Raw genomic sequence first — 11,528 nt, 5'->3', positions numbered from 1 at the left:
AGCTGCCACCCTTTTTTTTCGATATCTCAATACCGGAAAACAACAACGCAAAAGTGTGAAAGTAAAATGTGAGAAATAAAAAAAGTATAATAAAAGTCTAAAAGGAAAAAAAATAAAAAAAATTAAAATGAACAGTTATTTTTTAGATTTAGATTTCTAGTAAAAGAAATAATACCAAAAAAATTCTGCTTAGAAAATGTATATAAATTAAATATTAAATATATATTAATATCATTTTAATATAATTATACAATGATATTAAAATGTTATAATTGTATTAAAATTATATTAATATATATTTTTTATATAATTCTAACTAACAAATATAATTTTAACATAAAAGTGTCAAAATAAAAAATACACTTGAAAAGCCAAAAAAAAAGAAAAAGAAATCTTACATGGCAACCCATCTAAGAATGGTTTGAGTAAAAAAAAAAAATGGTGTCTTAAAGGCTAAATGTTCAGACGTTAAGGGGTTAATCACTAGAACTTGCACTGCACAATGAATGGTCAATTGTGCCCAAGGCTAAACGTGCCTCATATCTCATGGAAAATCCGCCGTAATACATACTTCATCATTGCAAATCTACTCTGTGTGTGGGCAAGGACGGAGAAATGATGCAGAACGTATTAACCATTTAAAGGGCACGTCCATCCGTCTCATACAACAGTGTGAAGGATATGGTTGTCGAGGGTCTTACAGGCAAACCACATGGGGCCCATGTACTGACTTGCATCTCCTAATCCTCGACACACAGTAATAGTTAGTACCTGCAGTCACCACTAGGTGGCCCTCACTGCACACAGGTTTTACACAATACCTGGTGTATAAATCCCTATGTAGTGAGCTCCCCCTACTGGTGGCTGCTGACAGTTTTATAACCCTCCCCCCCATACTTACAACACCTTTTACTTAGCTAAATATATGATGGCATTCTGGGTGGTGGAAGACAACAATTCACCAAGGGGTTTTATGATTGCTCTGGAAGCCACTGGCAGAACTGAAACTACACAGGGACTCAGCGTATCTTTAGCCCCCATTTCATCAAGTCCAGTTCCCCTTCTTTTGCTATCTAATTTTATGCAACTGCCTGAAACGCGCTGCAGCAAAACTCTTCCGATACAGTACAGATTGCTCAAGTGATTTCACAACTCTGAAAACTGCTTCTCTTCACTCCAGTAATGTACAACCAATGACACCAGCAGTGATAGCTACAGAGACCAGCGAGCAGATGTTCCTGATATCAACACCGCACGCCCGAATCTTCACTGCAAAACATTACCCAGAGCAAAAGAAAAGGGGAGCCACATAATGATATATAAGAGTCTATAAAACACAACACTAATTATTCCCCTCCCATCACATAAGCTTCAAGACTGAGATCTCACTGCTACTATAATACTGCTGCTATGTACAAGAATATAACTACTATAATACTGCTTCTATGTACAAGAATATAACTACTATAATACTGCTCCTATGTACAAGAATATAACTACTATAATACTGCTCCTATGTGCAAGATTATAACTACCATAATACTGCTCCTATGTACAAGAATATAACTACCATAATACTGCTCCTATGTACAAGAATATAACTACTATAATACTGCTCCTATGTACAAGAATATAACTACTATAATACTGCTCCTATGTACAAGAATATAACTACTATAATACTGCCTCCTATGTACAAGAATATAACTACTATAATACTGCTCCTATGTACAAGAATATAACTACTATAATACTGCCTCCTATGTACAAGAATATAACTACTATAATACTGCTCCTATGTACAAGGATATAACTACTATAATACTGCCCCTATGTACAGGAATATAACTACTATAATACTGCTCCTATGTACAAGAATATAACTACTATAATACTGCTCCTATGTACAAGAATATAACTACTATAATACTGTTCCTATGTACAAGAATATAACTACTATAATACTGCTCTTATGTACAAGAATATAACTACTATAATACAGCCTCCTATGTACAAGAATATAACTACTATGATACTGCTCCTATGTACAAGAATATAACTACTATAATACTGCCTCCTATGTACAAGAATATAACTACTATAAAACTGCTCCTATGTACAAGAATATAACTGCTATAATACTGCCTCCTATGTACAAGAATATAACTACTATAATACTGCTCCTATGTACAAGAATATAACTACTATAATACTGCTCCTATGTACAGGAATATAACTACTATAATACTGCCTCCTATGTACAAGAATATAACTACTATAATACTGCTGCTATGTACAAGAATATAACTACTATAATACTGCTTCCTATGTACAAGAATACAACTACTATAATACTGCTCCTATGTACAAGAATATAACTACTATAATACTGCTCCTATGTACAAGAATATAACTACTATAATACTGCTCCTATGTACAAGAATATAACTACTATAATACTGCCTCCTATGTACAAGAATATAACTACTATAATACTGCTCCTATGTACAAGAATATAACTACTATAATACTGCTCTTATGTACAAGAATATAACTACTATAATACAGCCTCCTATGTACAAGAATATAACTACTATAATACCGCTCCTATGTACAAGAATATAACTACTATAATACTGCCCCTATGTACAAGAATATAACTACTATAATACTGCCTCCTATGTACAAGAATATAACTACTATAATACTGCTCCTATGTACAAGAATATAACTACTATAATACTGCCTCCTATGTACAAGAATATAACTACTATAATACTGCTCCTATGTACATGAATATAACTACTATAATACTGCTCCTATGTACAAGAATATAACTACTATAATACTGGCTCCTATGTACAAGAATATAACTACTATAATACTGCTCCTATGTACAAGAATATAACTACTATAATACTGCTCCTATGTACATGAATATAACTACTATAATACTGCTCCTATGTACATGAATATAACTACTATAATACTGCTCCTATGTACAGGAATATAACTACTATAATACTACCTCCTATGTACAAGAATATAACTACTATAATACTGCCTCCTATGTACATGAATATAACTACTATAATACTGCTCCTATGTACAGGAATATAACTACTATAATACTACCTCCTATGTACAAGAATATAACTACTATAATACTACCTCCTATGTACATGAATATAACTACTATAATACTGCTCCTATGTACAGGAATATAACTACTATAATACTACCTCCTATGTACAATAATATAACTACTATAATACTGCTCCTATGTACATGAATATAACTACTATAATACTGCTCCTATGTACATGTCACGGCCACGGTTATGGCCGTGACTCCTTGGGAGCCGCATACTGTTGCCCGCGGTTTTGGGTTGTAGTGTCAACCGCAGCTTGAGGCATAATGTAGTTGGCCTCAGGTGCGGTTGCCGCGGACAACAGCTATGTGTGCGGTTCCCTTGGAGTTATGTGCACGTTTGTATGCACTTTTGTATGTCTGTGTGCACTCTGTTTTGTGTGTGGTGTGCACTGACATCTTCCCTTCACTGTGGTTGCCCGTGGCAACGTTTGGTTGTATGTGTACATGTGGTGGCAGTGTCCCGGCCTTCGGGCTGACTCCCAGGACACGCTTGCCACCCATGTCGTTGCCTGCGGCAACAGCCACAGTGTGTTTGTAGTTTTGACACTTCCCCTTTAAGTTATGTTTTCCCTTCTGTGGTATTGGAAGGGTTAACTCCCTTTCTGTGTGTCTGAGTCACGGGGTGTGTCTGACTGTTGGGTGTGGCCTCTTGGCCCTATAAAGCCTCAGTTGTAGGCAGTAGCCAGAGAGGGTGTTTCAGCCATGCTGGCTGTAGACATCCTCCTGGTTACTTACCAACTGCCAGTGGGGGCCAACCTTCTGGTCATAAGCTTATATATGTCCTTTGGTGTCTGAAGATGTGTTTGCTTTATGTTGTTTTATTGCACCTGTGGTCCTGGGTTCCCGTGTGTTGTATGTTTGTGTGCTGAGTCCTGCTGTCTGTGGGCAGTACACCCACATGGGTTCCAGGCTTGGTTGTCTGTGGCAGGTCAGTGTGATGTTTGTGGCAAGTACCTGCCATTGCCACAGGTTGCACTTGTTCTCCCTTCCTTGCAGCTTGGCCAGTTGGACTCCTGTTCCTCCGTATCCAGAAGGAACAGGATGTCTTACTCTGACTCCTAGCCTAGGGACCGGCGGAGGGCGAGTAGGGATCCGAGGTTCCTGCGCATGGGTCCTCCTACCTTCAAGGTCGGCCCATGCAGGTAGGAGTTAGGGTCAGGTTAGGGACGCTGTTAGGAAGTGACCTGCTCCCTAATCCTGTTCGTCCTGGTCAAGCAGCGACCATCATCCTCCAGCACACGGCTGAGGGTTTCCCCCATCCTCAGCCGTGACAGTACAAGAATGTAACTACTATAATACTGCCTCCTATGTACAAGAATATAACTACTATAATACTGCTCCTATGTACAAGAATATAACTACTATAATACTGCCTCCTATGTACAAGAATATAACTACTATAATACTGCTCCTATGTACAAGAATATAACTACTATAATACTGCTCCTATTTACAAGAATATAACTACTATAATACTGCCCCTATGTACAAGAATATAACTACTATAATACTTCTCCTATGTACAAGAATATAACTACTATAATACTGCTCTTATGTACAAGAATATAACTACTATAATACTACCTCCTATGTACAAGAATATTATACTGCTCCTATGTACAAGAATATAACTACTATAATACTGCTCCTATGTACAAGAATATAACTACTATAATACTGCCTCCTATGTACAAGAATATAACTACTATAATACTGCCCCTATGTACAAGAATATAACTACTATAATACTGCTCCTATGTACAAGAATATAACTACTATAATACTGCTCCTATGTACAAGAATATTACTACTATAATACTGCTCCTATGTATAGGAATATAACTACTATAATACTGCTCCTATGTACAAGAATATAACTACTATAATACTGCCTCCTATGTACAAGAATATAACTACTATAATACTGCTCCTATGTACAAGAATATAACTACTATAATACTGCCTCCTATGTACAAGAATATAACTACTATAATACTGCCTCCTATGTACAAGAATATAACTAATATAATACTGCTCCTTTGTACAAGAATATAACTACTATAATACTGCTCCTATGTACAAGAATATAACTACTATAATACTGCTCCTATGTACAAGAATATAACTACTATAATACTGCTCCTATGTACAAGAATATAACTACTATAATACTGCTCCTATGTACAAGAATATAACTACTATAATACTGCCTCCTATGTACAAGAATATAACTACTATAATACTGCCCCTATGTACAAGAATACAACTACTATAATACTGCTCCTATGTACAAGAATATAACTACTATAATACTGCTCCTACGTACAAGAATATAACTACTATAATACTGCTCGTATGTACAAGAATATAACTACTATAATACTGCTTGTATGTACAAGAATATAACTACTATAATACTGCCTCCTATGTACAAGTATATAACTACTATAATACTACTCCTATGTACAAGAATATAACTACTATAATACTGCTCCTATGTACAAGAATATAACTGCTATAATACTGCTCCTATGTACAAGGTACCCACTTTACCATGAAGATAACCCAGGATCTGACAAATAAAATACTGTTTATTTCATATAACACACACATATAGTACTGATCCGGTCTGGAGATGATGCAGATAGCGGTATAGTGAGAAGGTCTGGTACTGTCGATGTCTGGAGATGCTGGTGGCCGCCTCTTCTTTTTCTACACATTTTTCAGTTTGGCTCCTTGAAATAATTGAAGCACAAGTCACCAGAGAATTTTTCTTTTTTTTATATTATTGCATTTTACTCATTTCGGGCTAAAAATCATTTTTTTTCAGTAGGTCTTTATTAAAACTTTTCAACAGTTCCACCTCTACAGCCTTCCGTTTCAGTGTGTCTGCAGACTGCTGCTTCCCCCGTTCTCACTGAATCCGTCAGGGAGCTGCACTGATTAGTGTCTATGAGCTGCCAGGAGTTCAGAGATAAGGGCTATAGATTGAGCCCTCAGTGCAGCTCCCTGACGGATTCACTGAGAACGGGAGAAGCAACAGTCTGCAGATACACTGAAACGGAAAGCAGCAGAGGAAAGACTGATGGTGTCCATAGCCTTTAATCATTTTCTTTTGAAAGTTTTTGCAGTTTTCTGATAGATCTCATATGGCAATTCATCATTATCAAGATCTCTGCTTGGTGTCAATAAACGTAAACATCATTATTTACAGTTAGAGGCTGAAGACCCTTACAGCGGCTAAAAGCCGTTACAATGTATCAGTGAAGGTTACGGCTAGCCAGTTTTAACTCACATTGGATTGACTTTACTGACTCTCTGTAGCAAACCCTCAGTGCTGTGAGGTTAGAGACTTTCACCCCTGAAGGAGGCAGCGTCCTATAGCGCAGGAGGAGCTGAGCAGTTTTATTATTTCAGTCTCTGGTCTTCTGATGCTTAGGAGTCCAGTGGGCGGTACTAGAAGGGACTGATATTACTGGCAGTAAGTGTTCCAAGAAGGCACCGACTCCGGGCCTTCGAGGTTCAGAGAGCGTTTCGCTAAGTCCTGATTAACGCCATTAACAGAAAGCTGCGCGGTGCCGGTCACTGGCTGTAATGTGGAACTAAATGGCGGCATTGCAGGGGTTTTCTGGTTTGATATCATAAAATGTAATCACTAAACCCTTTCTAATAGATCTTGCGTTTCAGTGTTCCACCATTTGCAAGACCCCTGCTTGCTGTCAGTGAATAAACCTGTGCAGGTCTAGTCCTGAACTCAGATGTGGATACAAATGTATCTGTTAGGGAGCATTCACACAAGCCCGTGCCCGTAAGCTCTATCTTTTTGCGGTGCGGAAGCACGGAACGGAACCTCAGAAAGCACTCCGTAGCGCTTCCGCAAGGTTCTGTTCCGTGCTTCCGTTCCGCATCTCCGGATTTGCGGACCCATTGAAATGAATGGGTTCACATCCGTGATGCGGAATGCACACGGAACGGTGCCCGTGTATTGCAGATCCGCAATACGGGCACGGGCTTCACGCGGTCGTGTGAATTCTCCCTTAGTCTGTGATGTAAAGAGCCTGGACTCCAGACTGATACATTGTAAAGCAGCGGCCGGACTGGTGATGCAGCTCTGGATGTGACTGGAGGACGGGATAGAAAGATCTCTAACTCTGCAGTATGGATTTCATCCCTCACAGACGTGGATATTTTTGTACTGCATCTATTCCTATGACCCTTTGTTGTCCCATTCCTCTATTATTCCTACTAGAAGCTATGAATGAATTGCTAGGAGCCTGCAGTAAGGGTACAGAGGGGAGGTAACCAGTTGGTCCCTGCACAGTCTGACAATGGCAGCACTGATTGGATAGTGAGTCTGTGCAGGTGCACCCCCCCAACTGGTTACCCCCCCTCTGTACCCTTACATTCATAACTTCTAGTAGGAATAATAGAGGAATGACACAACATACAGACATAAGTCTAGATGCTCCAGAATTTTTATTACATGGGGAATGCATGAACTAATAAAACAGTCATGTCAGGAGCGGGGAGAGGTCCTCTTTAACCCTTTAAAGAGGATTCGCCTCCTCTCCTAACACGCCTGTTTTAGTGACTACTTTCATTCCTCATGCAGTAACAGTTCTGGAACATCTGTTCTTATGACTCTATGATGCGCCATTCCTCTATTATTCCTACTAGAAGATTATGAATGAATTGCTAGCAGTCTGCAATGAAGGTCCAGTTGGGGGCGTGTCCCTGTACAGTCACTGGTAACACTGATTGGATAGTGTCAGACTGTGCAGGGACACCCCCCATCCCCCCAACTGGTAACACCCATCTGGACCTTCACTGCAAACTGCTACCAATTCATTCATAAACTTTTATTAGGAATAATAGAGGAATGGCACAACATAGATTCATGAGAGCAGATACTCCAGAATTGTTCATACATGGGGAATGCAACAGACCTGTCAGGAGAGGGGACAAAAAACAGCCACCAGAGCCGTCAGCTAATGGCTCCTGCCACTGACTGTATTTGACAGCCAGATTTTTCTACTGCAGCGGCCACCGGAGGGTAAACGTGGTATTGCAACGTGGCCAATCAGCTGCATGGTCGTCTGTACAGTGGGTCTCTGTTCCCGCTCAGAGAGAGGAGCCCCCCCCCTCCCCCTCCCTCCATCTGTGATGTCCATTTTTATTTTTTTTCATATAAAAAATGTAAAAACTCAATTTACATTTTAATTTTCACGAACATTAAATTCCACACTTTTTATAGTTTCTGACACACGGCACAAGTTATGTTTCCTTTGACTTTTATGTAATAATTTTGTCTTCATTCTTCATGTGCAATTTTTTGTTTAAATAAATATATTTTTCATTTATTTTTTTATTTTTATACATTATTTTTGTTTTATTTTAATGCATTTGTGCAGTTTACCGCAGCAACCAGGGGTTCACAGGTTAATCTTTATTTATATGGCAGCGCTTTACAATCAGGGGGCGCAGGTACGAGCAGAGCAGAAGAAGGAGGAGGTCTCGGCTCCCAAGAGCTTACAATCTATGAGGAGACAGAAGGTAACGAGTGCTTGCGTTGTGCAATGGTCCGGACGTAAGGCTGCAGGAGCGTCTGTATAAGGCCTCATGCACATGAACGCATTTCCTTTCTGTGCCCGTACCGTTTTTTTTTTGCGGACCGTATACGGAACCATTCATTTCAATGGGTCTGCAAAAAAAAACGGAAGTTTCCGTAATTCTGTTCTGAAAAAAATTTAGAACATGTCCTATTATTGTCCGCATTACGGACCAGGATAGGACTGTTCTATTAGGGGGCGGCTGTTCCGTTCTGCAAAATATGGACGTCATCCGTCATCTTAATGCAGCTTTTCAGTTGACCCCCTGCCGCCACCTAGAGGCTCCAGCGGGAGACGCACCTGCATGAACCGAACCGGAAATGTATGGCGCTGGGGGTCATCCTCTGCCCCCTTGTAATGGTAGCGACCCAGGGGCCGTGGCGCGGGGACACGAGGGCGTCACCTATATTTGGACAGGGTCACTGAAGGTCACGCCGCCTGTATGTATGCGTGTGCGCACAGGTGCGGAAAATAATAAAAAAAATTGTAAATTAAAGGCCTTTTTAGCATTTAACAAAAAAACACAATTTTTTTCGAATTTTTTTTATATAGTAAAAATGTCAAAAGACATAAAATGCGTTAGTCTCCCGATTAACGTATTTTAATGTAGGGTTCCGTTCCGCACCATCTCCGGATTTGTGCCACCCATTGAAGTGAATGGGTCCGCATCCGTGATGCAGAATGCCCACGGAACGGCGCTCCCGTGTTTTGCGGATCCGCAGTATGGCAGCGGGCAGCACGCGTCCGTATTGCGGCCAGCAAACAGCGTTTTTTATGGCACCGCCCCGTGCGCGCTCCGTATCACAGATAATAACACTTGAATGGGTCTGCAATCCGCAAGATACGGGGCGGCGCGGAGGCACGGATCAGAAGTCCACGGAAGAAGTGCGGAGCATTTCCGTGGGATTCCGATCCTCGCAAAAAAATAGAACCCGTGTATTATATTTTTGCGATGCAGACCGAGGATCCGTGCAAGTGAACGGCGGGAACACGGGCCGCACGCGCTCGTCAGTGTGATCTGTGTAGGGAGTAAAAACATAAAAAAGTGATGTTTTTTTTCCCACATGCATTAAATTTATCCAAAATAAAAATATAAATTAGTAAAAAATTAAACGTTCGTCTCATTCTACAAATAATAAAATAAAAAACACACAAAAATTACAATGAATTTATATTAATTGTATTTTTTTGTTTTTTATTTTATTTTTCATAGAATGAGATGAACTTTTATTTTTTTGCAATATATATATATATATATATATATATTTTGCAGAAATTCAGATTTTCAAGACCAAAACTAGCCTGGTCCTCAAGGGGTTAAACGTTTATAAACTTTTCTTTAAAAAAAAAAAACGTTTTATTTTTTTTATTTCCCCACGTGATATAAATTAGATACAAGGAAAATATATGAGATTTTACCCATCACCCGCCCGTACAGAGCAGCCACCCTAAGCAGCAGTCCACAACGGAAGGCTACCACAAAAACCGCATCCGTTACCGCTTCACCAATCTACACGCTTTCCAATCGAGAGGACTCCGCCTTACTCGAGAGTCCGCCTCTCTGCTTTGCATAAAGGAATCTTATTGGCTCCTAGTGATGCCCGTCATCACGAGGGTCCGCCTCTCTGCTTTGCATAAAGGAATCTTATTGGCTCCTAGTGATGTCCGTCACCACCCAGAAAATAAGAGCTTATCCTGATTGGCTGGTAGGATGAGTGGTTTGTTTTTAGGGTAGGGGAAGGGAATGAGAGCGGCTAGAGGGGGCCCCGGGGAGGAGAGCGGCTAGTGGGGGCCCCGGGGAGAAGTGCGGATACTGGGGGCCCCGGGGAGAAGTGCGGATACTGGGGGCTCCGGAGAGGAGTGCGGATACTGGGGGCTCCCGGGGAGACACCCTGAGTGGGTGGTGATGTGGAGTCACCGGAAGTAGTCAGTGAGGTGATGTGAGTGGACAGGGCCGGCAGTTCTGCACGGCGGCTCGTTGGTCTAGGGGTATGATTCTCGCTTAGGGTGCGAGAGGTCCCGGGTTCAAATCCCGGACGAGCCCACTTTTTTATTTTTTTTTTAACTTTATTTTGAATCATAATAATTATATATAATAATATCATGAAATTAAAAAAAATCTAAATAATTTTGTTTTTACTAAGCACAAGTTGGTTTCTTATTCACATAATTTGTATTTTTTTGTACTTTTCCCAGCCACAGGGGCATTAAGCCGCCCTGAGGGGAAACTAGAAAAAAAGCGGCATGAAAACAGAAATGACTGGCTCACAAATGGGCATCAGAGTGGGCATAAAGGATGACTTTGGGCCACTGACCTCCCACTGCCAGTATACAGAGGGTGACTGCTCGCATTATATTCGGTTGGTCGCAGGTACTGGGCACAAGAACTGGCACTAGAGTGGGCAGACGGACAGTTTTTACTGATTTGAATAAGTATACTGAAAGGGTTAAACGGCTTTGGTTATTACTGGCGAAATGTTCTCCTCATAATTCCTTAAAGGGAACCTGTCGCACTGAACGTGGGGCGGCAGGTCATAGAGCAGGAGGAGCTGAGCCGACTAATATATAGTTTTATGGGGAATAAAATATCTGTAAAACTTTATACCTTTAAATTCCTGCTCGTTCTGAGCTCTGAATCCAGGAGGCGGAGCTATCAGTGATTGACAGCCCGCCCTCTATGACTGTGTATACAGAGAGAGCTGTCAATCACTGATAGCTCCGCCTCCTGCATTCAGAGCCCAGAATGAGCAGGAATTTTAAGGTATA

General features: G+C 40.5%; 1 non-coding gene across 1 annotated transcript; it reads left to right on the top strand.

Moving 5' to 3' along the window:
• Positions 1–10,734: 10,734 nt before the first annotated feature.
• Positions 10,735–10,806, top strand: TRNAP-AGG. The gene has a single exon. It is a non-coding gene; the product is annotated as a tRNA-Pro (tRNA).
• Positions 10,807–11,528: the final 722 nt, after the last annotated feature.

Source organism: Bufo bufo, chromosome 3 (genome assembly GCF_905171765.1).
Source record: "Bufo bufo chromosome 3, aBufBuf1.1, whole genome shotgun sequence".
Classification (NCBI taxonomy): Eukaryota; Metazoa; Chordata; class Amphibia; order Anura; family Bufonidae; genus Bufo; species Bufo bufo.
This window is presented reverse-complemented; position numbering and strand designations above follow the sequence as displayed.